At 41.3% G+C, this 27,263-nt stretch overlaps 1 protein-coding gene across 3 annotated transcripts in view; it reads left to right on the plus strand.

The window, feature by feature from the left end:
* The window catches only part of FAM110B (family with sequence similarity 110 member B), a 178,566-nt gene that overhangs the window by 31,903 nt on the left and 119,400 nt on the right, over positions 1 to 27,263 (plus strand). For 2 of the 3 annotated variants that reach the window (XM_075061971.1, XM_075061970.1), the window contains exon 2: positions 24,303 to 24,458. The exons of the other annotated variant lie outside the window; for it this stretch is intronic. The gene's annotated coding sequence lies outside the window, so the exon portion shown is untranslated. The remainder of the gene's footprint in view (positions 1 to 24,302; positions 24,459 to 27,263) is intronic. 3 annotated transcript variants of the gene reach the window in all.

Raw genomic sequence — 27,263 nt, forward strand, 5'->3', positions numbered from 1 at the left:
CCACCAGGTCCCAGCCAGGGGGAGAGGCGGTGGGGATCTCAGTCCCTTCTAGATGCTACTCCAGATTAGGCTCCCCTAGGCTGCCCCCTGTTTTCCCTCTTTTTTTCTCTTCTGTTTGTGGTGTGGCACTAGGCTTTTGCTTACTCAGTCCCAATAGTTCAGAGTTTCAGCTGGGGAAATGGGAATGGGAGGGAGAGGGATGCTTCCTCTAACAATGCGAAAGTGCTCACAAATGCTTTTCAGTCCTCATATTGTTTCCTGGAGAGAACTGTTTGGAAGGAACACTTTCAGGGTAACTGTCAAGCCCTGAGGTTGAAGAAGCCATGTTGTAGGCAACCACAATAAAGCTGGAGTTTGTTCGTTAACCCTGTGTCAGAGTGAGCTCTTACATAACAGAAGATCCAGACACAACACTTTAGAGGTCACATTCAAATTTCAGTTGTTCCCCGCCATCCCGCCTGCTTAGTCAGGGGAACAGTGGATGCTGGCTGAATAATACTCACAATCTTGGTATTTCCTTTGTAGATTGTTCAACCTCTGCTGCTGCAACCTGTCTGCCTTGTTGCATGCCCCTTGCCCCCACTGCTAGTCTGCCAGATTTCCCTTTTAACTAGTCCCTTCTTAGGGAGTATGCCCAGCTCCCAGTACTTGGTCTAACATTGTTCCACTATGCCTTTTATCTTAGCTTGGGGTCCGTAACCCCCTCAAAGGCAGGATAACTTCATTTCTATGATAATGAATGCAATTCTAGGTGATAAATAAATAGCTTTTTCTCTTGGCTTTGAAAAGAAGCCTGGCCATGAGCCCTGAGCACAGAACAAATTCTTTATATCCTGTGTGACTTAAATATACAGGCGAGTCTCATTTTACGCTGGGGTTACATTCCGCTGTCAGTGCGTAAAGCGAAAATCAAGTATAGTCAAAATTACATTGAGTGTAATGGCGGGCGGAATCGCCTGCACTACAGGTACAGTATTTAAATTGTTGTTTTTCTCTTTTTTTTGTTTGTTGCTAACTGTGCAAAGCTTAATTTGCACATGTTAAATGCGTGTAAAATGAGACTCGACTTATATGTGTCTTTAAAATCTGTTTAACAAAGTACTGCAACAAATTAGGGATTAGTGACATGCCAGTTAGTTTTGTTAGGAGAGGCTGGGGGTTGGGAAATGGGAAAATTCACATTTTTTATATTAGGCATGGCCCACTGACACAAAGTTTAGTTGTATCATACATTTCTTTTCAAACAGTTCCTGACCTCATGGGTGTAAGGAAGTTGTGATCCAGCTGTAAGAGTATAAAATTGACAAAGGAAGTAAGCAAGGATTTTGAACAGATTTGTGTATTGGCAATAAAATAGTCTTCGCTCATCTGGTTTCCTTATGCTGTTCAGAAAGCTTTAAAACCATGCAGATCTAGTGCTGAAAAGTGTGTTGTTGGTATATATTATACTGAAATGCAAAAGTATTTCTTTTTAAAAACTTGTTAAAAATCTTGGACTGAATATCATATTATTTTATAGTGAGAAGCTTTTACATTAGCTGGAATCAGACATTGTTCACACAGGCCTTCTTTAAGTTTCCTTCTCCAACAGTATTGGGGCACCTCAGTCCTGATCTTCCATAGTCTTGCTGCTTCTTAAAAAAGAAAAAACAAAAATACAAAGTTGACTAATTGGGGCCAGAGTACAGTTGGAATATGTGTTTGTAATTGTTTTTTATTTGTTTGCACATACGGATAGTTGCATGTATATACATGTCTGAGGTTGTATATTTATGGCAAAGGTGATATATTCTTATGGTATGAATTTTTTTAAAAAGGTCCCTGTGACACTGTATCTTAGGGGAACACCTTACACCTCCACATTCATCCTCATAATATGATGGTGTGGTATTCAATGCAAAGTTTGTCATGTTGTGTGTCTTCGAAAGGCTCATGATCCACTGAGCATTGTTGTTGTAGTAATGTTATGGTTGTAATTTCATGCATATAATTTTGAGACTGAAAATGTATCAATGGCTCAAAACAAGCCTGGGCAAAACTCTCCAGGAACAGAGGGGCAGTTCACACCTCATCAGGACGTGTATAGGACAAACCCAGCCCAGCCTCACAGGAACAAAGGACACTGGTCTAGGCAGCAACAAAGGATCTGTTGGGCTTTCGAGTGAGTCACCCTCCTTCTCTTGGTCAGTTTGGGACTACAGTGAGGTAATACTCACCTGACTCTGAAGAAGAGTCGGGGGCAAAGCCAAGAGGGAAGAAAGAACATGATAAAATGGAGAGACATTTGCCATGCTCTTCCTCTCTCGCCAACCTCCATCTGCAGCAGAGATGGGCAAACTTTTTGGCCTGAGGGCCACATTTGGGTTGCAAAACTGTATGGAGGGCCGGGAAGAGAAGGCTATGCCTCCCCAAACAGCCTGGCCCCCACCCCCATCTGCCCCCTCCCACTTCCTGTCCTCTGACTGCCCCTCTCAGAACCCCTGACCCATTCAACCCCCCCTTCTCCTTGTTCCCTAACCGCCCCCTCTCAGGACCCCCTGCCCCTAACTGCCCCTGGGACTCCCTACCGCTTATCCAGCCCCCTGCCCCCCTTACCATGCCTCTCAGAGCAGCATGTCTGGCAGCTGCGCTGCCTGGCTGGAGCTAGACACACTGCCGCTCTGCTCAGCAGGAGCGCACAGCTCAGCTGCCCAGAGCACTGCCTGGGGGGTTGCAGGGGAAGAAGGACAGCAGGGGAGGAGCTGGGGGCTAGCCTCCTGGGTCGGGAGCTCAAGGACGGGTCAGGATGGTCCCACGGTCCAAATGTGGCCCGCAGGCAGTAATAAGCTCCCAAGATCCTAAGAACCGGTTCCCTGATGAGTCCTCGGCAGTTCGGCGGCGGAGGGGTCTTCACTCACTCCAGGTTTTTGGTGGCAGATCCTTCACCCAGAGTGAGTGAAGGACCCGCTGCCAAAGTGCTGCTTAAGGCCTGGTAGGGAACCGTGTGGTGAGTACAAGCCCCACATGCCTGTCTCATCCCCGCCACCCACCCATCCGACGCTAACCCACATCCTGCCCCCCCACTACCCTCCCTGAGAACCTGCAACCCATCAATCCCCCCTTGTCCCCTGACCACCCCTTCCCAAGACACCCCTCTAACTGCTCCCCAGAACCTCACCCCCTACCCAACTTGCCCCACTCCCCGTTGCGTGACTGTCCCAACCCCATCCATCACCACCCTGACAGAGCCCCAGGACTCCCACGCCTAACCAATCCTCCCGTTCCACGTCCCCTGACCACCCCCTATAACATCCACTCCCTACCCCTTATTCAACCCCTCCTACCGGCCCCGACTGGCCCACTTACCATGCTGCTGTGTAAGGATGCTACACAGCCGCTGAAGCTTGCAGCCCCATCCCCTTACCTAGAGGTGAAAGTAAGCTGGTACGCCCCCATATGGCGTAGTGGCAAGAGCCGGTGCGCCGTACCGGGGTGGCCCGACTTCCCCAGGGGGCACTTTAAAGGGCCTGGGGCTCCCAGCAGGGTCTGGAGCCCCAGGCTCTTTAAATTGTCACCAGAGCCACACTGCTGAAGCCCTGGGGTAGCGGCAGTGGAGCTCTGGAGGCTATTTAAAAAGTCCAGGGCTCCTGCCTTTTCTACTGCCCAGCCCTTTAAATGGCTGCTGGAGCCCCGCCACCACAACTGCAGGGCTCCGGTGGCTATTTAAAGGGCCAGGGCAGTAGAAGCAGGGGAGCCTCATGTCCTTTAAATAGATCCCGGGGTCCTGGGGTTGCGGGGGGCTCCAGGGGCTATTTAAAGGGCCGGGGCTCCAGCTGCCTCTGGCGCCCCATCCTTTAAATAGCTGCTGGAGCCCCGCTGCTTCCCCAGGGCTTCCGCACCTATTTAAAGGACCGGGGTGGTAGAAGCAGGGGAGCCCCGGGCTCTTTAAATAGCCCCCAGAGCCCTGGGGTAGTGGGGCGCTCCAGGGGCTATTTAAAGGGCTGGGGCTCCAGCTGCCTCTGCCGCCCCACTCCTTTAAATAGCCGCTGGAGCCCCGCCACTTCCTCCAGGGCTCTGGTGGCTCTGCATGGAGATGGGGGGAGCAGGGGAGGGGCCAGGAGAGCCTTGGCCTCCCCAGTTGGGATCTCAGACAGACCAGACAGGGCAGTCCTGCAGGCCGGATGTGGCCCGCCGACTGGAGTTTGCCCACCCGTCTGCCCCTTTAGGAACTCGTTCTACGCCAGCTTCTATATTTAGCAACCGGTTCTTGCAAACTGGTTCCAGCTCACCACTGCCCACGGGCCACAGTTTGCCCACCTCTGATCTACAGACACAACCACCACCAAGCGACTGAAGCACTGATCAGTGGGGAGAGCCTGGCTGAAGGGCAACCAGCCAGCCTATGGTGAGAAGCATCTAAGTTTGTAAGGGCACTGAAAATGTTAAGATCAGCTTAGAATGCTTGTTACTTTTATTTCATTTGACCAAATCTGACTTGTTGTGCTCTTACTTATAGTCACTTAAAATGTATCTTTCGTAGCTAATAAATTTGTTTGTTCATTCTACCTGAAGCCGTGCATTTGGTTTGAAGCGTATCAGAGACTCCCCTTGGGATGACAAGCCTGGTACATACAATTTCTTTGTTAAATTGACGAACTTATATAAGCTTGCAGTGTCCAGTGAGCATTACTGGACACTGCAAATTGGAGGTTCCTAGGGTTCTGTCTGGGACCGGAGATATTGGCTAGTGTCATTCGGTTGCACAATCCAAGCAGCTTACATGCTAGAGGCTGTGTGTGAACAGCCCAGGAGTGGGGGTTCTCACAGCAGAGCAGGGTAAGGCTGGCTCCCAAAGTCAAGGATTGGAGTGACCTAGCAGATCCCTGGTCCAGATAACACTTGGGGAATGTTGTCACAGTCTCCTATTTTTTAAATTTCTGTTAAAGTATGAAATAAGTTTAAAATATAGAGAAAACAAAGACTTCACCTTTCAACATCACTTTTAGCTTCATCTTTTGTGGTTAATATTTTAAAGTCAGAGCTAGTATATATATTGTATTTATATTATATATGCGCACTAATGTAATATATTTTCCATTTGGGGATTAATTCTCTTTGAACCATATAAACACCACCTGTGCTAATTTTACTTCCTGTGTAGTTCTGATCAATTATCTCAGCAGGCTAAAAGAAAGTTAATCAAAATGAGAAGTGCTTTTGAAAAATAAATACATTTTTACCTGGAGTTCAAGTTTCTATTCTAATAAAACATTATTATTTGTACTCATGTTCTCATGAAACAAAATTGGGTATTGGAGAACAGGATAAAAGCAGTTTTGTTATTTTGTGAATATCTGTGTGTGGTAAGTATCATATGTTGGTATTCAAAAGGCAAGACTGTTACAGGGTGTGTGTGTGTGTGTGTGTGGTTCATGGGAGTTTTTAGCTATGAAAAAAACTAGGTCAAGAGGTTGTCAGTCTTATTAATGACTTACTAATAACTGTATTTAACAGAAATTATTGTCTGTGATTGCAAAGCCTTCTGACTCAAGAAATATAGTTTTCAACCATAGTTGTGGGGGAGGAGGGAATCACTGCTCTGAAACACTGGCAATGGTTTTTCTATTTACGTAACATTCTGAAAAGTCACCTTCCTCTGATGTAATCTTGATAACCTGCGTAAAAACTCATGTATGTACACTTTCCCACTATGCTTCAAGATGTGATAGGAACAGTGAGAGTAATTAACCACTGGAACAATTTACCAAGGGTTGTGGTTGAGTCTCCATCATTGGTAATTATTAAATCAAGATTGGATATTTTTCTAAAAGACATACTCCACTAAGAATCAATTCAGGGAAGTTCTATGGCCTTTGTTATGCCTGTGGTCAGATTAGATTATTACAGTGGTCTTTTCTGGTTTTATAATCTATGAATCTATAATTTTGGAGGCAGCATGGCATAGCTGACAGAACACTGGACTGCGGCACAAGAGACCTGTGTTCTGTTCCTGGTGACTTTGGCAAAATCATTTCCCTGCTTTTTTCTCTGTTTCCCCATCTAAAATGGGGATAATGATTCTGATTTCTTTTGTAAAGCACTTTGAGATCTACTGATAGAAAAGTGCTATATAAGAACGAGATGGTGATATTATGCATAGTGGAATTCATTTTAATTGGAAAGGCTTTCTGAGCCTCAATATGTTTTTAAGTCAATCTTATGATTTTTGTTTACTCTGGGTTGGCAATATTTCTATACCTCTGTGGTCCAGGTTTATTCATCCCACTACATCTTCCAGGATGCCTCACAGACTGTCCCTTTTCTTTGCTGTGTATACATACCCGTAGTGATGGGAACCTAGCCCATAGAGGAGAATGGGACCATGATATACATGAACTACAGTTCCCAAGAGCGACTGCAGCAGCATTTCAGAATTAAAACACTTTTGATTTATGTGTATGTTTTCCTATTCCAACTCAGAGCATCAGTAGAGAGGCTGCATTATACCCCTGTGGACCAGCCCATGGGTTGGGTTTTAAGTGAATTCCATCTGTTACAGTAGCATTGGGTGAGCTATTCATAACGATTTATTTTATGCATTTTGTTCTCTTTTCATTTGCAAATTGTTTGTAAGCAGACTAGGGGTTTTTTTTTATATGAATTTGTTCCATAATAATTAGTAGCAAGTGTTCTAGGCAAACAGACTTCAGTTTTTGAATTCCTTGAAACTGTATTTATTGATGGTTTTAATGCTGTGTGAGCAGTTACCATAGTCATATGTATTAATCTGTTTCATGGCCATCTGAATGTAATTCTAATAAAGAGAGAGACAGAGAGAGCTTGATATATGATTCTGTCAGATAGAGTGACAGAAGCAGTTGATAAAGTTAGAAAGAGCTAGGCTAGCAAGATTAAGTTATTTTTCCTTTCCAGGCAATGCAAATCAGGCCTTGGAGGTAGATCTCTGCTAGAAAAGTTAGCTATTATAGTATTGTGTGGTGGGGTAAGATTTTTGTTGGGAAGACAGATCAGCAGATCCTTTGGACTGTAATTTTCTGACTTCTTGACTGTCTGGAAAGTTTCCAGCATATAAAAGACATTACTGTATACAAATAATAATTCTTCCATTGATCTCTCAGCCCTGGTTCCTAAATGCACAAAGCCCTTTTCCTGATGTCACCAGTGACATTTGCCATTTAGGAATTACAAAACCAGGTATGTTGAATTTTTGTGGTATACAGGTGTCTCCTGATTTGGGGGTGGAAGATATGTAGGGATCAGGGCAAAGTAAAGGGGCACCAAATAGTGATAACTGTCACAGAAAGACTTAGAAGTAGTTTGCTACATCAGCTCTGAATTCCTCTGCCAATATTTGTACTGATTATAAACAAAGTGCTGTCAAATACACAAAGTAAACTGAAAGAACAGAGAAATATTTTTTTTGGATGTTACTGTTAGAACAATAGATTAAAAATTTCAACACTCTGGTCATTATTAAATTGATAGTGTCCCTTTAAGGTTGTATGTTAGAAATAAGGTGCAAACTTTTAGCAGTGAGGATAATTAACTACTGGAACAATTTACCATGGACTGTGTCGGATTGTGAATCACTGGAAATTTGTAAATCAAGACTTGAGTTTTTTCTAAAAGTACTCTAGTTCAACAGCTATTGGACTTGAAGCAGAAATTAACTAAAGGAAGTTCTGTGGTCTGTGTTAGGCTCCAGGAGATCAGACTAGGTAATCAAAATTGCCCCTTCTGGTCTTAAAATCTATGAATTAATATATATTTCTGTAGTTAACACTGGTTGAGGTTTTTCAAGTGGAAGTTCACATTTGAATTTTCAGGCTTCCTGTTTTTTCTTTCCTTGACTACTGGTTTTTCTAATTTTATTTGCCCAGTTATGCATGGTAACACCTTCAGTTTACTTTCATATGGATCTTCTGCTGGTGTGTGGGAGGTGGGTGAAGGAGCCTTCCCTTCTGCTGTGATAGAAGTTGCTTGTGATATAAATCTGACTTGTAAAATGTTGGTTTTAGGTCACATTTTAAAATGTGTGATGATCAAATTTGTCACTTTCAGATTTGTTTTTGTAACATGTGAGATTGCAGATCAAATACTTCCGTAAGTAAGATGTACAAAAAGCCCTAAACAGAATGTAGTAGTCCATATGACTAATGTAATTGGATCTTTTTTGCTAGTATAAATGTTGTAGATATGAAGCAAAACTTCTAAGTAGACCAATTGACACCTACATAGGACTGAATTTATAACATCACTATGCAATGTAAGTGCTAAAGTACTGTCAACACAAAGAAAGCTTAGACCAAACAATTATGCGCATGTACACACACATGCACACACACACTTTTACAATCGTTAGTCTCCTAAATTAAAAGGTAATCTTCAAATAATCTGCGTTCATATATAAAATGAACAACCTTTTTTCTCTTGTCCAAAAGTTATACAGCTAAAAATGCAGACACACTTGAATTAATAATAGTGTTGAAATAATCTGTCATGCTGTGACAGTTTGAAATAGTTTGCCCACACTTCCAGCTGTAGACAAATTTAAATCCATGGAGAACTCTGGAGTTTTCTAATTATACTAATAATTGAAATTTCTCTTTCCTGTTGCATTCCATTCTTCCCTCACAAAAATATATATTTGTATCTATATGGGTAATTCTTTTCTACACGTGGTGGCTTTTTCTGTTAACATAGAGTAGCAACCAAGCGGTGCTACTTTTTTTTCTTTAAATGTGGTCTGTTTTGTCTGATTCTGGGTGGCTAGTCTGTACGACAATGAGTTACATCCCATGCAGCCCTAATGACTTCAGTAAGGCTAGATAAGATGTACGACAGTGAAATTTATTTCATTGCATCTTCACACACCCATATAACGCAAAATTTACTATTTGAACAGATTGAAAAATGTGGGAGAGGAAAAGATAACTCTGCAGGACAGATGAAGGCAGAAATTTCTTCACCTCCTGCAGCTTTTATGACACTTTTTCCTATGTATTTCTTGACATTTAAATATACTTGCTTTTATGTTCCTTACATATGTATGTGCAGAGACACTTTCTTAGAATATTATTTATAATTAAGCATTTTGTGCATTTCTGTATTGGAAGAGGTCGCTGTTTAACCCTAAAACAAATTTTGAAGAACTTTTAAACCTGAATCTTAAGAGTTAGTTTTTAGGTAACTCTTAGGTACAGGTATTTATTACTACATACCTATGTGGTGGCCACACCAACCTTTTAAGTTTATACAGAGCAGAAAAGTAAGACATACCAAATGTTACCTTCCTTGAAAGATGGTATGTCTGTGATGATATCCAAGAAGTTGCTATATTTCCTATTTTATTTTGTAGTGCTGTTGATTTATACAAAATATTTAATATATATGTTTCATCAGCAATCTAAACTAAAAATCACTGAGAACCCCAAATGTTGACTCTTTATTTGGGTAAAACGCACAAGTTGTGGTACCTGAGCATCTTCACTTATGATATAGCTGTCTCCAAAACAATGTATCTTTCTTTATGAAAATATTTTTTATAGACTCAACCGGTTGACAAAACGTACTTAACTGTGGAATCCTGAATTTAAAGTGGCAGTTGAAACCGTTCCTTAAAATTGTGGCGGTCCATCCCATTTGTAAAACAGATGTTGGCTAGATAATTGCCTCTCAAATACAAATGCAAAGTTAACGCATTGATTCTAAAGTTTCAGTGTAGGGGAGAATGCATGTTTGATGGAGCAATCAAATGTGAATGTCAAATGCCAGTGGCTTTGGGCTTGTCAACAGTCTGCCCTGTTCCAACACCAGACTGTGCCTTACCACCTTTTCTGCTTCCCTGCTGCTGTGACACAGATGTATTAAAGGCTTTTATAATACTATTTATATAATGTGCCTAATATTAGTAATTAAATATGTCCCTGGCATGAATCTCATTGCTGTTTTTACAAGTTTTTCATTAAAGTTGTATGATTGTTGCGTTGGACTGCAGTGCTGTAAAATGTGGATAAGATTTATCAAATGAAAACCAGACACATGGCATGTCATAGAAAAGGAATGTCAGCTAATTACTACTGTTCTGTGCTGTATATAGTGTTGAACAGTATAAATGGAGAAAAATCACAGGTGTTGTTTTAATTTATATATTATTAAACTTAGTTTAAAAAGTATAAGTTTATGAGTTGTGAATTAATGTGTACATTAATACAGGAACTCTTTAATTTCAGTGCTGATCTGATACTTTGAGAACAAAAGTGATGTAAGTCCAAGGTCAGAGAGAGGGATTCTGTGCCCATTGGCGCCATCATGCCTTTTGTAACTTGACAGATCACTAATATTAAATGTTTATAATAGAACCTGGAAGTGGCTTATGTCTTCCAAAGTGAGATGTGAAATATTCAGATTCCATTTGATGATTTATACTGTTCTCAGCATTAATGGTTGGTTTGGCTGCTTGCCCCTCACAAGTTTGCCAGCTTCCAGTTTCTTTGAGAAATACAATCAGTTACTCAGATGTAGTTGCTATTGGCTACTGAACTACCCAAGTATTAAACTGGAATTTTTGGTGGTGGTTCAGCTAGTATTGCAACCAAATTGAGATTTGAAACCCAGGGAAAACAGCTTGTCTTGGTTTCTTATATGCATTTGTGTCTTCTCTGAACGAAGGTGCTTCAACTAAACATTTTTTAAACCAGGGTTTATTTTAGCATATATAGATGAACGTTCTCCTTATGGGGTTGGTTCTCGTCTTAGAGTGGTGGAGTATGGAATAAGTGAATTATTATTGAATACCTCTGATAAAATAGATCGCCCAGGTATGAATTGATTTGTTTTTCATGTCTATTCACTGTCTTGGGTTTGGAGGTGGAAATTACCAGTTACCTGCTGACTAGAGGTGGGCCCTCCAGTGAAGTCTAGAGACAAGACCTGAGAGGATCCCAGCATCTCCCCTTTCTCAGAAGCTAAGAGTTGCAGGAACTGAAAATCTCACTAAAGGCTCATTCAAGAATCCTGTTCAGGAATAAATTTCTTCATATTCACCTATGACTTCACCTAGATGGCTGATCAACACAAAGCCTCTCTTCTATGTTGCTGGTAGCCTTCTTTCTCTACCTCTGCCCCCATCACCACCCTACTGAAGGAGGAAAGGAAGATGTGACATGCCACAGGGAGCTATCAGCTAGAGCTGGGCAAACAATGGATTTTTTTTTAATTTGCTGACAATTCCAAAAACAAATCAAACCAAAATTAACTTTGAGTCGAACCAAAAACATTTTTCAAAAATTTTACGTGAATGGAACATGAAAAAAACCTTGAATTGAAATAAAACCTCTTTGTTGCTTATAGTGACCATTCATAGTCATTCATGAATATAATGAATAGCCACTGTGCCAGAGAGAGAAAGAGAATGACCCTTAGCCCAGTAGCTAGGGTACTTCCCTGTGGTGTGTAATACCTGTGTTCAAATCTCTCCCCCACATCAGGTGAAGAAAGGAATTGCACCCAGGTCTCTCTTACATCCTAGCTGAGTGCCCTAATTACTGGGCTAAAGCTAAAGGATCTGCAACATCTTTGGCCGTTTTGTGGTATAGTCTTCCTTTCAGTTGCTTTTGTCAAAATGCCTGAAAATCAAAGTGATCATTTTCAGGTTGAAATGTTTTGCTTCAGCACTACCAAACCAGTTTGACTTTCTTGGTTCAGTCAAAACTGTTAGGTGAACTTGACATGAATTTATGAATAATTTTGGTTGACCTGAAATGCATTTTTTTTGCCAAATAAATTGCTCTGAAAAATTATGTCCAGCTCTATTGACAATATTGGTACATTACTAGATTGTCGTTATAACTTTTACAGAGGGGATACTTTTATACAGCACATTTAACTCCTTGATATTCAGTCTCTCGTGATCATTTACATTTTAAAAAAGTATTTTCCAGTATATAATCATACTTTTTATTTGCTCTTTGTAATTCTTATCCCTCGGCGTCAAAGTAAAGGTTCTTGACTTGTGCACAATCGTGGCCGCTTTGCTCTGAGAGGTGGCCAGAGTGATGAAGTATGGAATAAGTGAATTATTATTGAATAATAATAGCAGACAACTCTGTCCTCTTTAGCATTTGACATTTTTACCATACTTACCTAGTGACAGCTTGTTAGTGTAAAGTTTAAAGTTAAAATAAATAAAAGCTGCTAATGCATAAACACAGTCTGACAAGAACACACACAAACTATGAAATCTAATGTAGACTCAAGTGCTAGATTTTGGTAATGGTGCTCATGTAACATAGCACCATACTGCATGAGCAAACCTTCTGAAATACTTTTATTCAGTGTGAATGAAGATATCAGAATCTGGCCCCAAGTGAACGTGCATCAAACTGAAGGATTTTATGTGTGTGAAGCGTCTACCCAAGCAAGTAAATGAACTGCAAATCTTTACACTGGAAAGTAGTTGGGCTACTCTGTCTCTCAAACTGGAGGAGGACCTGCTTTTTCAGACACTGGTAATACCCTTGGCCTTCTCTTTCCGACTTCCAGTCTCTGTCCTTGCAGTTGCAACTTTCTTTAGCTCCCATAAATTCTTCATCACTTATAGCTTGAGACCAAATGTAAGAAGCTACAGTCGAAAAAGAATACTTTTGTGTCAGTAAATGGAAAAATAAGCGTTTTGAATGTCATCTGAACTTTTAACTGTAGAATCAATATTACAATGCTGTGTTTGAGATGTGGGACTGTATTCACTATAGCTAACACTGCTGTCCCCAGAGGAGATCTTTTAAATTGAATTATGTTTATCAAAGTAAGAAAATGATAGTATATATTCAAACACTCGGTATTTTACTAATTTTTTTCTCCCTTACATGCCCACAGGCAAGGATAAAAAAACTTTTACATTATATTTGGATATCTTCTGTCCACTGTTTCTTTTGCCTTGGTAAATACAATGTTTAGTGTGTGTTCCTGTGTAGTTTGTGAATGGCTTCTAGATCTTCTCCTTACTACATAAATGGTTATATATTACATATGATTGTTTTACATTCAATATAGGCAAAGCTATTAGGTGTTGCAACAGATTATCAAAGGGGACCCCTGTTAGGATATAGATATCCAGGCCTGTCTGCAAAGGCCTATACTTCAAGAATTTAGGTGTATTCTTATCACTTAGCTAGTTATAGAGGTATAAAAGAAAGAATCAAAAATCACTGTCTGTCTGTGTAATGGCCTTCTCTTACTGTGACAATCTGATGCCTGGTTCTTCAGCTAAGCAGCCATAAACTGGAAAATGTGTGGTTACATCCTCACATTCCAAACTAGTGATATTAAACTAAGGCAATCTGGGGCTGTTAGGAAAGTGATTCGATCTATCACCTCCAGAGAAAGGAAAGAGCCTAAAACATGTAAAAGGAAATTTAGTTTGATAGTTTTCTGTTTGGTAAGAACTCACTTATCAATAGACACAGCTGGAAAACCCTTATGTCTGTATAGATGTAGTTGTAAAATCCTCATTTCTGTATTGTTTTGCATGTTTATTTGCATGGTCGCTGTCTAGTTCTGTGATTGTGTCTGCTGTATAATTAATTTTGCTGAGTGTAAGCTAATTAAGGTGGTGGGATATAATTGGTTAGCTAATCATGTTACAATAAGTTAGGATTGGTTAGGTAAATTTTAGTACAATGATTGATTCAGGTATAGCTAAGAATATTACTATATAAATTAGGGGCAAACAGTAACTAAGTTAGGATTCAAAAATAAGGAAAAAGGAACTTGAATTTAAGCTTGCTGGAAGTTCACCCCAATAAACATCAAATTGTTTGCACCTTTGGACTTCAGGTATTGTTGCGCTCTGTTCATGCAAGAAGGACCAGGGAAGTGTAAAAGTGAAAAAATAAGCTCTCTAACAATCCCCAAGTGGTAATGGCTAAGTAGAAGTTAAATAAGAGAGAGATAAATGATGATGTATTGGAGTGTCCTGTTTGATGCAGAGGTCTGACTAGATAATTTGTGAAATTAGTCTTGCCAGCAATAATTCAGACTGCTTTCCTTCATCACGGAACACTGAGTTCCTGCTGGCCCATTGGTTTTATTGTTTGATAGAGCTATAACAGGAGCTGATACAAACAAATTCAGCTGGTTTCCAGGCCCCTCCTGTAGCAATGTGTAAATTCAGTGGAATTAAAAAAAAATAAAAAGCAAAACCCAATTATTGATAACATATAGCATAGTACAGCAAGTGAAGCAACCGTGTTCCCTTCTGCATTTTGTTTTCTTCATTTTCCTTAATCTGAGTTCTCTGTAAGTAAACAATCTAAGATGTACATATACACATTCTTAAAAATAGATACAGAATAAGGAGTAATGGTCTCAAGTTGCAGTGGAGGAGTTTTAGAATGGATATTAGGAAAAACTTTTTCACTAGGAGGGTAGTGAAGCACTGGAATGGGTTACCTAGGGAGGTGGTAGAATCTCCATCCTTAGACGTTTTTAAGGTCAAGCTTGACAAAGCCCTGGCTGGGATGATTTAGTTGGAGATTGGTCCTGCTTTGAGTAAGGGGTTGGACTAGATGATCTTCTGACGTCCCTTCAAACGCTGATATTCTATGATACAATTCACATATATATGTAGTTGGATATGTAGAAAATGATTGCTACTGAAAAACTAGATTCATGACAGCAGCAGTTCGTTTTTCAGTGGAAGTGTATTAAAAGAAACATATTCTGCACGTTTTTTGTTAAAATGTAACCTTACAAAGGGTCCGCTGTGCATTTCTGCTTAAGTAAGGACTTGTACAATATTTTGCCCAATGTGCTTTTGTAAATAATTGCATGATCACTGTAAATACTGGTTTTTTGACACACAGCACACCAGTGACAGGGACACCCTGACTACAAAATACTTACTTCCTAGATACACTGATTGGTTAATCTGTAACCGATACAAATGCAGAGCTAAATTTTTTATAAGTAAAACACACTGTTTGGGGAGACCAAAAGAGAGAGAGTATTGAAAATGTGGGTGGGGACCTTACAAGCAATAACAGCCCTGAACCTGGAGTCTGGCGTGAAGTTTTTCCATAGAAAAGTCCTTCTGTAGGAAGTTTAAAACAAACAGCATCTATAGACGAAGTTCAGGCGTAGCTGCAGATTTCAGTCAGAATACTTGATCTTTTAAAATCTGAGTTATTTACTAAGGTAAGCTCTATTTCCTTAGTAAATAAATGAAGGAAAACAAAATTAATTAGTTTTGTTTATAGCACTTTCATCGTGTGTGTGTGTGTGTGCGCGTGTACGCGTGTGCGTGTATGTATATATATATATATTTTTCGGATGAAGAAAAAGTGGAATGTTATTAAAGATTCATAATCCCCTTAATTTTCCCAAATTTTAATTTCAGATTCAAACTTTACTTAATAGGGCCATGACTAATTGAGGGGGATGACACATTTTTTACAATAAGCATATAATAGTAATAGTGATAATAAATTGTTAGAATTTAGAAGGGATTGTTACCATGCTAATACCCTGACGAGCAGTTTCACTCTGTTTTTCCTGTTGTGATACATATCCATTCAGAATAGTCACTAGTATATCTGTTTTCATCAGACTTCACTTTCTATGGGGAATTATAATATTGTAGTAAACCCCTCATTTCAGTTGCTCATAATTTTTCTCAAACACTTATTTTAGGCTAAAATTTATCATTCCTGGTCTTTATCCAAAGGGGTTTTTTTTTTTGCTTGTTTGTTTTTTTTTGCCATTCAGAAGTCATGAAATTCAGAAGTTAAGATTCCCACAACAACAGTAAACTCTGCCACGCTAAGAATATATATTAAGCATAATATTGACAACACAGGCAGGTAAAATGCAACATACCGAATTGCTGAATTAGCATTTGTTGTGAGGAACCTAAGTTTTTTGCATTTCCTGACTTTTGTGCGTTTAATTTCTGAATCTTCTCATCGGTTTAATGTAGGGTGTGTATTTATGAAATAAATTGCCTAACCGCAGATTGGAAGAGAAATTACTGGTATGAGGCAAAATAACCCCTTAAATTATAAACCCCACCTTCAATGTTTTAAGAATGTCACACCCTTTATATTCACTGTGCCTTTTAATTCAAAACTTGTGTTTTTGGTTTTGCTGATTTGAGACTATAATGCTTTATGGATTTAGAAGAGCAGTGACTCACCTCTTCTATCTGTAAAAATTTGGAGTACACATTCAGTAGACTGATTCTTTTGGCATAATGTCCACTGGCAAATAGTACCTTATTTTCAGTTATTTGAAAGTCTGTGACCTCCTACACCTTATCTGCTTTGTTAAGTAACTTCTCTCCCTCCAAGGATAGCAAGGTATCTTAGTTTTCTTCAGTTGCAGAAGGCATTCAAATCTATCTTAGCATAGAGGGTTTGTCACATTTAACTGAATGTAGCTGGAGCCCTCAAGCTATCTAGTTACAGTTAAATAGTAGACTGATATTTCTTTTCTTTCCTTTCCTTCCATTTTCCTCCAGTGATAGTCAGCACAGGTAGTATCCTATCCTGCTGCTATTAAGTGTCCAGATCAGCTTATCTCTTTAATAGCTACAATCCCTCAGCCTACACTCGGTGATGTTTGAAAGTTTAGTGAGGTACTTTGGGAATTGTTAGGATAAGGAATTATTTCAGTCATTCATAAATCCTTCAGAATTAGCCTGTGTGTGTGTGTGTGTGTGACCTTAGAGCTGCATTGTCTTCACAAACACCAGCACTTTGATTTCATGCCATACCAGAGAGTGAAAAGAGGGCGGAAAATGTCAAACGAGGAAGACACTACATTTCTATTTGAAATGAATGTCCTGAGACTTCTCAATGACAAGCACTATAGAGGCTATTGGTATTTTCGAAGGGTTATATAGCTAGATGACGGTGGCTGTGCAGATCGTACACTGGGCTCTCCAGGGTGAAATCTAATATCCTGTCTTTAAATAAGAACTAAATGTCTTGTGGTTCCAAGTCATTAAAAGAAAGCGTGTCACTTTGACAGTTACAAATATATATATATTAAGGTTAATTTAGTCATCATAGTTTTACGTAGGTATCTGTTTCTCCTGTACAAGTTGATGACGTCAGCAGCAGCTAATACAGAAGGAGGAGTTGCAGTGTGTACACTGCTTAGCCTCAGCAGCACCTCTCAGCTCTAACAGGAGAAATATAAGGCCCACAGCTCTAATTTCAGTAGGCAAGTAAAGAAGGAAGTTATTTGTAAAGCTGGTCCAAAACTTTTGAAATATTGATGGCTTTATTCACAGATTTTTTTAAAAAAATTTTTAGGTAAAATTATTGCCGTTATTTTTACCACTTTTACTGATTTGATGCCTGCTGTCTGTGCTAGAAGTACTCATCAGACAGAACTTTTATGACTCTGGCTGAAGACACAGGTGAAGACACCTGTATATGAACTTCTTGCAGCTGCACAGCCAACGATATATCAGGTTCAGTAGCTACATTTACAGGACACAATCTGTGCCCTTCTCGCCAACCATGGGTGGGCTTGCTGGGTGCTTGAACCAGCCAGTTTCTGCTGTCCTTCTCCAGTTAACCTGAGGGTCTGGAAAGAAGACATGTTTCCTTGCAGCAAATCCCTACAAAGTGGCTCCAGTTTTAAGATGGATGAGTTTTATGCTTTAGTGCATTATTTTAGCAAGATTTTCATTTAAAATGTGTTAATTTTGGTTAACGAAATAAATATTTTTATTGAATTGTAAAAGTGTATTTCTGTAAATCTTCTTATTGCTGATGTTTATCTTCTGTTATCGCACCAAACAGCAGAACTACAATACCACAGAACCACTATAGTTATAGTGAAATACATACATAACTATAATGGATAGCTCAGTGGTTTGAGCATTGGCCTGCTAAACCCTGGGTTGTGAGTTCAATCCTTGGGGGAGCCACTTAAGGATCTGGGGCAAAATCAGTAATTGGTTCTGCTAGTGAAGGCAGGGGGCTGGACTCGAAGACCCTTGAGTTCTAGGAGATAGGTATAATATAACCCTAAATAATAGCACTTATGTCATGCCTCATATTTATTTCTTATTATTTATAACCACATATAAAAAGGCAGCCATCTGCTATTCTTGGTACCTATGACGTTGTTTGAAATAACACAACAGAAACAAAACCAGCAACTTCCCAGAAAAACTCAAACTAAACTTAATCTCCAAAAGAACCCAATAAGTCAGACTTTTTCCATCAATGTCTGACAACATCAACAATGTCCTTTCTCAAGACTCAGTCTCTTTGGCTGAGTTTATTAGCCAGAAGTGGGAGAATCTCAGTAAACAATTCATATCAGACAAATGTCTCTTATTTTGCTGTTTGCAAATTTTCCAAGGTGATTGTTTTTCTCAGATTTATTCACAATACACAGTTACTTCACAAATAATTTCCATAGATAGCTTGAAGTTTGTGAGATCTCAGTATTTGAAATTCAAACTATTCTGATTGGGCATACAAGTATGTATCCTAACTGGATGATCGTAAGTCTTAGAATCAGGTTTCTAGAATTAGTACTTATCATTACAAATTCAGAATTCTCCTTCTGAAAATATTCTGAAACATTTGCTTAAATGTAATTATTTTGGCACACGTTTTTGCTTATAAACTTGCTCATACATTTGCAGAAGACAACAAATATTTAAAAAATGTGAATTCATTAATTTTATTATTGCACAGTATAAGCCCAACTCTAATCACAGTAGCTGATGTTAGAAATAAGGATGCAGTGCTGGCTATGGCTGGAGATGGAACATTGGAAGGGAAGCACTGGGGTTCTGAAGTGGCATTGAGCATTCTCTCCCAGGTGGTTCGCTGGCTGGTTCTTTCCCACATGCCCAAGGTCTACCTGATTGCCATATACAGGGAATTTTTTCTCAGGTCAGGTTGGCAGTGACCTTAGGGTGCTTTTGCTTTTCTGTGTGGTTTGTAGATTTGCCAGGGTTATCCAAGATTATCTGGGTATATCTTAATTATTTAATTAATAATCATTTAATTAATATCGTAATTAATCATGTCCCTGCCTTTGAGGATTGGTGTGCCTTGCTCTCACCTGTTCTCTGCCCATTGCATGTAGTAGTCTAGTGTCTTTGGGCTAACATGCTTTGGTCTAATTTTGGTTGTTGGGTTTAATGTGCAGATATTGAGTGGTGTTGGTGGCCTGTGATGCGCAGGAGGTCAGACTAGATCAAGGATGAGAAAAACTATGGTCTATGGGCCACATCCGGCCCTCCAGCTAGTTTAATACGGCCCTCGAGCTTTCACTTGGGAGCAAGGTCGGGGGCGTGTCTGATCTCACACTCCAGCCAGGGAGCGGGGTTGGAGGCCACTCTGCACTTGAGTTCCAAGGCTCCCAGAAGAAGCAGCATGTCTACCTTCTGGCTCCTATGTTTAGGGTCAGCCATGGGGCTCCGCGCGCTGCCCCTGCCCCAACCACCACCCCCACAGCTCCCATTGATCGGGAACTGCAGCTAATGGGAGCTGCAGAGGCGGTGCCTGCAGATAGGACAGTGCACATAACTACCTGGACACACCTTTGCATAGGAGCCGGAGGGGGAATATGCCGCTGCTTCCAGGAACTGCTTGAGGTAAGCGCTGCCCAGAGCCTGCACCCCTGAATCTCTCCCATGCCCCAACCCCCTGCCCCAGCCCTGATCCTTCCCCCGTACCCCAACCCTGTGCTGCAGCACGGAGCCCCCTCCTGTATCCTGAATTCCTAATTTATGGCACCACCCCAGAGCTTGCACCTCCAGCCAGAGCCCTCACCCTCTGCCCCAGCCCTGATCTGCTCTCTGCCCTCCGAACCCCTTGGTCCCAGCCTGGGCACCCTCCTACACCCCAAATCCCTCAGCTCCACCCCTGATCCCACACCTCCAGCTGGAGCCCTTCTCCCTCCCATACTCTAACCTCCTTCCACACCCTGAACTCCACATTTCTGGCCCCAGCCCAGAGCTAGTGGCCCCAGTACAGAGCCAGTGCCCCCAGCCAGAGCTCTGATCCCTCCTGCACCCCAACCTCAATTTCGTGAGCATTCATGTCCCACCATACAATTTCCGTACCAAGATGAGGCCCTCAGACCAAAAAGTTTGTCTACCCTTGGACTAGGTGATCTGGTGGTCCCTTCTGGTCTTAAACTCTGTGATTTAGGAATCTAACATTATGATTCAAGATGTAATGTAATGTAGTGTTTCAAGAGAGCTTGAAAATTAGGATCCCTAAGTTTCACTGTTACTTATTAAGATGAATGGGGTAGTTAACCGGGGGTGCTGAGTACAGTGCTTGTGAGGGGCCCAGCACCTTCAGTTCCCACTGAAATTAACAGGAATGAAAGTTGGTGAGCGCTTGGCAGGATTTTGGCTTTAGAGCTAATATTTCAGGCTATTTGTCTGAAAACTGAGAAAGACAGTGCTACACTGATTCACATGTGTAAGGATATCATCATACTCAGAAGAGCTAGAAACATTCTGCATCCATACTTTAAATGAAAGCAGAAAATATTGGCAATACCAACAGTCTACCAAATATCTTACAACTTCCATGGTGTGTGTTTCTAGTGGCCCTTGAGTCCGCCAACTGTAATTCTGGTTTTTGTAATCACGGCACATGTCCATCACTAACCGATTTCTCATTGTGCTTAGGCAGTTGAAAGATTTTAACCAGATTCAGTCACTGTTGCGTTTGCCCTGTGACCTAGAGGTGAAAGGTTCTGTACCCATTAAGAATCTTCTGAACCAACCAATTTCAGTCTCCCAATTTATATTCATAGCAGTAATTCATTTCTTATGTGCTGCGTCACATGACATCACTAGGAAAGTAACTCATTGCATTGTACAAAGAGCACTCTGGTTCAGGAGTAGGAGGGAGGATGAACAGAGATATACATTTAGAAATACTGACTAATTGCTCCCTTGAATGGGAATGCTGACTGCTGGAGAAAATTTAGACCAGCTTTTCATAAGAGCTTTTGACACACACAGCTTCATCCTGAAAAGATGAAAGTGATGGAGTGCACACAAGAAGCATCTTTTAAATTAAGTACTTCATTTTTATGCCAAGTGAGTTAATGGAAAATGTTATGGGTAGACGGAGTCAAACAAAGTTGCTAACTTTTATATGCATTGTGTGTGTATGCGGTGTAATACGAAGAATGTGTATTGTTTGTTTGGTCCCTTTGTGCATATGCTTTATGTTAGTATTCAATTACCTGACCACATACAACTTCTCAAATACTACACACACAAAAATAGATTAGAAGTACACTATTAATATTACAACTCAAGCACTTAAAAGTTAGGGAGTGCCAGAATGAGGAGCCCAGAGAACGAGCAACCTTCAATCAATCTCAGTCTTCACTACTGGGGTAAGTCGACCTAAGTTATGCTACTCCAGCTAGCAGGAGTTAACGTAGCTTGGGTCGATTTAGCACGGTGTCTTCACTGTGCTGCATTGATGGGAGATGCTGTCTCGCCCACTTACCTTAATCTTCTCAGGGACCTGGAGTACCAGGATCAACTGGAGAGCACTTTGCTGTCGATTTAGCGAGGCTTCACTAGACCCGCTAAATCAGGGGTGGGCAAACTACGGCCCAGGGGCCGGATCTCTCCCCTCAGGGCTTTGGATCCAGCCCATGGGATTGCCCTCCATGGTGCCATGGGGCCCACGCTGCTCTTAGAAGTGGCCAGCACCACGTCCCCGTGGCCCCCAGGTGGGAGGGCAGAGGACTCCGTGCGTTTCCCTTGCCTCCAGGCACCACCCCCCACAGCTCCCATGGGCCAGGAACAGGGAACCGTGGCCAATGGGTACTTTAGGGGAGGTACCTGGAGCTGCGGCAAGAGCAGCACATGCGGAGCCCTCCGCCCCCCATCCCCCAGGGGCTGCAGGGCTTCCAGGAGCGGCGTGGGGCCGAGGTCAGGGCAGGCATGCAGGGAGCCTGCCCTGGCACTGGTGTGCGCCACTGCCACCCGGAGCCACTTTAGGTAAGTGGCGCCGGGCTGGAGCCCAAACCCAAACTCCTCCTGCACCCCGCCCCCAGCCCCCTGCCCGGAGCCTCCTGATGTACCCTGCATCCCTCCTGCACCCCAACCCACTGCCCTGAGCCCCCTTCCTCAGTCTGCACTCCTCCTGCACCCCTGCCCTGAGCCCCTCCTGCACTCTGCACGTCTCCTGCACCCCAACCTCCTTCCCTGAGCCCTCTCATATACCCTGCACCCCTCCTCTACCCCAATCCCTTGTCCTGAGACCTTTCCTGCACACCGCACCCCCTCCCACACCCTGCACCCCAATCCCCTGCCCCAGCCCTGCATACAATTTCCCCACACAGATGTGGCCCTCAGTCCAAAAAGTTTGCCCACCCCTGCGCTAAATCAACCCCTGCTGCATTGATTGCAGCAGCCTCACTCTCCCCATAGTGAAGACCAGCCCTCAGTTCTTCCCAAATCCCCAGCCCATCCCCCCACCAGCTCCTTGTCCTCACTCTTTGCCCAGCCAGTCCCAATTCTGCCCCAAACTTTGCCTACTCATTAGATCTATCTCACCACCTCCTTCCCTTCACCCCACTGGATCCCAGTCCCCTTGCCCAGCCAGTTCAAGTTTCTCTCTCCTCCCCCGCCAGTAGTCCCAGTCTCCTCCCCTGTTCCCCTCTTCTACCCAGGTTGAGGGAGCATGGGGGCATGATAAGTTTCTTGAAAGGTTTCCAGAATTTTTAACATGGGCAAAACAACTTCTATTTCCCTTGTCTTGATCTCCGCAATGGCTGAACCATTTTGGCTGAAATTTTCTTGAAAAGTTCAGACCAAGGCATACATCTGGCGTGGAAATTTTAGCCCAGATAGGTGAAGTTTGGAAAAAGTTTAAGTAACTGAAATCAGGGTCTTATAGTGGGAAGTGTTGGGTATCCTTAACGATAGATGGTGCTACCAGCTTTGCCTGTAATAAGGAATTTTAAAAAACTTTTGGTGGTGATGATCTACTCACAGTTGAAGAAAAGTGATAACTTAACCTCAGAATAGTGTCTCTTCTTCTTAGGATCAAATTCTGAATGAGGTCCATAGGATTAAAGCTTCCACAATAGGAACAATTAGAAGAAATGTACAAGATTGTAATTTCATTAAGACATCAATGGGAATTGAGTGCCAAACTGCTCTTTTTGCCTTTTGTATGTTACGCACTATGAGTCCGTTGTGTCAGGTGGTAATGAAGGTCAAACTAAAATGTAAAGTAAAACTGCCTTTCTCGAGGTTAATCCATGCAACACCACCTTCAAACAACTAACTTTTATGTATGTCTTGCTTTATAAAGATAGCTGTTAATTCCACATTAGCGAGGATGGTTAGTAATCAGTCTGCTTCTGCCTTCTCCATCAGTTCTGATAGTAGTTTAACGGATAGTCCCGCATTTCCTCTCCAAACAGAATTCTTGTTATTTCATAATAATCCAGGAGTAGCGTTTGGGATAATATTAGATGGAAAGGCAGTTATGTTCCTCATGAGACTACAGGCTTTAAGGAATTGTGATTCCTGGGGTGAAATTCTGGCCCCTTTGAAGTCAATGGCATAACTCCCATTGACTTCACTGGGACTAAGATTTCACACCACTGCCCTCTCTGGTTCCAAAAGCATCTGTTAATGTAATTTCCAAATGGGCCAGTGTTTTATTAGGCATACTTATAACTTGAAAGTGTATTTTGTTTGCTAAGGGTTAGGACTCTCAACTTTGACTAGCAGGACTAGTATACTGCAACTGATTTGATGGTTTGCCTAAACCAGAGGTCGGCAACCTCTAGCACGTGGCTTGCCAGGGTAAGCACCCTGGCAGGCCGGGTCGGGTTGTTTACCTGCCAGATCGGCAGGTTCGGCTGACCGTGGCTCCCACTGGCACATCCCTCGACTTGCAGTGCTTCCAGCCGCCCCCATTGGCTTGGGATGGTGAACCATGGCTAGTGGGAGCTGCAGTCCACCAAACCTACCGACGCGGCAGATAAACAAACTGGCCCGACCCGGCAGGGTGCTTACCCTGGCAAGCTGCATGCCAGAGGTTGCGAACCCCGGGTCTAAACCATTGACTACCTCTTCTCCCCTCATTTTTCACTCACTCTCCTCCAAAAGAGTATCTGTATATCTTTTGTTGTCTAACATCTGTTCTCTTTTTGTTTCACCTAATGATTTTGATATTAAATATGTCTATTTTCAATTCATATCTAAAAATGTGGTTTCTGAGACCTATATCCATCAAACTAAATACTCTTCACTTTTGCTGTGTTTCTAGGCATTGCAAGGAATCTTCTGGAATTCCTAGGTGAAGAGAGCTGCCTAAAATAGTGATATGAAAAGTCCCTCATTCCATTTAGAAACGTGAGCCTAAGGCAAGAAACTCTATGTAGTTCAGAGTGTCATAGCTGAGGCTCGGAAATCTTATATCCAGGTAAGAAATTTATTTTTGAGACTCTGTATTTTAATTTTGAGCTGGCAAAAATTCCTTTTAAAGCTGAAAGACACCACCTCAGTTTCATGTTCACAAATCTACATCGACTGGGGAGTAGCCTGCTTGAGATCTCTGTAACGTGTTGTTTTTAAAGATGCACTGAACTTTAATTGTAGCATTTGCAACTAGTTTCTCATGTGGCCAGAAAAATATAGAAAAATCATAGTATGTCACTAACAAAAGGGGAAGAGTGGAGTTTCCATATAGAGAATATCTGTTTACCAGTACAATAATTATTTCTTAGTACCAAATTCATTTTGGCTAATTGCTTGTAAAGGCTAAAGGGTGGAAAATAAATAAGAAGTATGAACAGCAGTCCTAGAAGTTGTTCTTGTTTGGGTCCTTCTGTACTACAGCTACAAACCTCTCAGGGGACTCGACTAAAACACAGTTTTATTGTGTAGCATAGACAGAACTTTCACCATATTTCTGTTCTATGTTAAATGAGAACTTCATGGTGGATGGGTGGAACATACTTACCTGTAGAAGTTGACTGAAAAGCTCTAGGAACAGCTCATGTCGGAGATGAAGAAATCTGTGCAGAACATCGAGATTAAAGGGCTGCAAACTTCAAATTTTTAAAATGACTATTGTATGATGAAGTAACTTCTCTGATGGTACACCTTTTGAATAGGAAATCACCAATTGTTTTAAAAATTCCTTTTAGAAAAATTGCGTAGATATATTTCTGCTCAGCTGTAGTTTTATTAGTATTTATCATTTATATTACAGTAGTGCCCAGAAGGTCCTGACCAGGGCTCATTGTGTAGGGACTATATAAACACGTTCAAAGACCTAGGATGAAATCCTGGCTCCAAGGAAGTCAGTGGAAAACTCCCATTGACTTCAGTACAGCTGGGAATTCATCCAAGATCCCTGCGCTGAAGACCCTGAAAGGGTCTTTTAGTCATACCTGAGAGCAACACTTTAAACATACTCCTGCCCTCTTTACCTCACCCTACTTCTTTCCATTTCTCGCTGCCTGTTGCCCATTCAGAGTCAGTTTCAGCCTTGCAGCTGGTTACTGGTAAGCATCGGTTTGGCCGGGTTCAGGGAAGAATGTACACCATGAACAAAACACAAAACTGATTCTTATATACAGTACTGTCAAATGTGGGGAAAGTGAACAAACTGAAAAAATATTTTACCCTCTTGCATTTCAGTTACGGTTACCTTAGGGCAGTGGTTCCCAAACGGGTTCGTGAACCCCTGGGGGGTCACGAAATGTCGCAGGGGGGTTTCAGGGAAAAATTCCCTAATGGCGGACAGAGCTTCTCTAGGAACCCTGGGCAGCAAGGGGCTAGTAGCTAAGCAGATCAAAGCAAGCGTATCTATCACACTGAGGAGATTTAAACTTCAAGACTCTTTATAAGAAATGGAAAGGGAGGTAGATATTTTTTGCTGTTTTTAAAATTAAATATGCAGCTAGTATTGTTTTTAAAATTATTATGAAGAACAAGTTGAAGCCTTGTTGTAACGTGCATCGTTTGCCTGGACTGCTCAAGCCCTGAATACTTGTGTAGGAGGAACTCTTTGAGTTGGCTTCTTAAATATCTTCATGCTGTTTCACATCTGATATTCCTTGATGAAACATAGGAGCCTTGTCTTATAACAGGCTTATTCAAAGTGATACAAGAGTGAGAAGAATGTTGCCATTTTCATAACGTAATAAAAGTACTGTAATGATAAATAATAATTAATAGTGTGTAATAAGCATGTCATAAAAACAAAATTTATATTTCCAAGATCACTGCTTTTATAATTTATACTCAGGTAAAAGAGAAAATATCTGGAAATATTTATTTTTAAGAGGGGGTTCGTGAGACTTAACATTTTATTGAAAGGGGTTCACAGGTTGTTAAAGTTTGGGAACCGCTGCTTTAGGGAATTACTGGAACCTATGGTAAGGACAAAATTTTGAGATGGAACTGTAACGTTTGAGTGGTGGTATCCCTTTTAAATAGTATTTTAAAAGTCGAATTTTACACTATAAGAATAATGAGCAAGTAAAGGCTCCATAAAAGGTATCAAATAATTCCATAGTGGTTAGTGGATATGCTTACAGGAGGTTTTTATGATTCATATACAAAGTTTAAGGTACCATAAGCTATCAATAATTCAGGGAGTGTATGGGATTGAAACGTGGTCTTGAACGCTATTACTATTTCCAGCAAATCAATTTGTTCCTTTTTTTGGTGGGAAAAGGGCGTGGTGTTACTAACTAGAAACACATGGCATGAAACGGTTGCCAAATGTTCCAGTGAAAATCAAGGGCACACTTCATAATTATGAAGATTGTGTTTGCCCTAGTTTATTTTCCCTTCACTGATGCAACTGTAGCTGTTGCTGTAAATTGTATGAATAATTGATCAAGGCAACTTCACGTGTTGCCTCAAGTGATATTATGCTTATTGCTTTTCAAAACCATACTTCATTCTTTGTACCACAGCTTTACTCATGTGCTTGTGATTTTTCTGATGTGTTTTTCCCCCCAAAGGCAATGCTGGCTTTTGCTTCAATTTCCTCCATTATTTAACTGAAAAGTTCAAAAAATCAACAACATATTGAAAAAAATAGAAAAGCTTCCCTGGTCCTGGGAACAGTGCAGTATACACATCTGTTTTCACATAAGCATGAATTGCAGGCTTTACAAATATTAAACATGTGGCTCTTGCCACATACTAGCTCAAGTGTTCCGTAACTTGAGACAGTATTTAAAATGAAAACAAAACTGTATAGTTTCTT

This window comes from Chelonoidis abingdonii, chromosome 2 (assembly GCF_003597395.2).
Source record: "Chelonoidis abingdonii isolate Lonesome George chromosome 2, CheloAbing_2.0, whole genome shotgun sequence".
NCBI classification, from domain to species: Eukaryota; Metazoa; Chordata; order Testudines; family Testudinidae; genus Chelonoidis; species Chelonoidis abingdonii.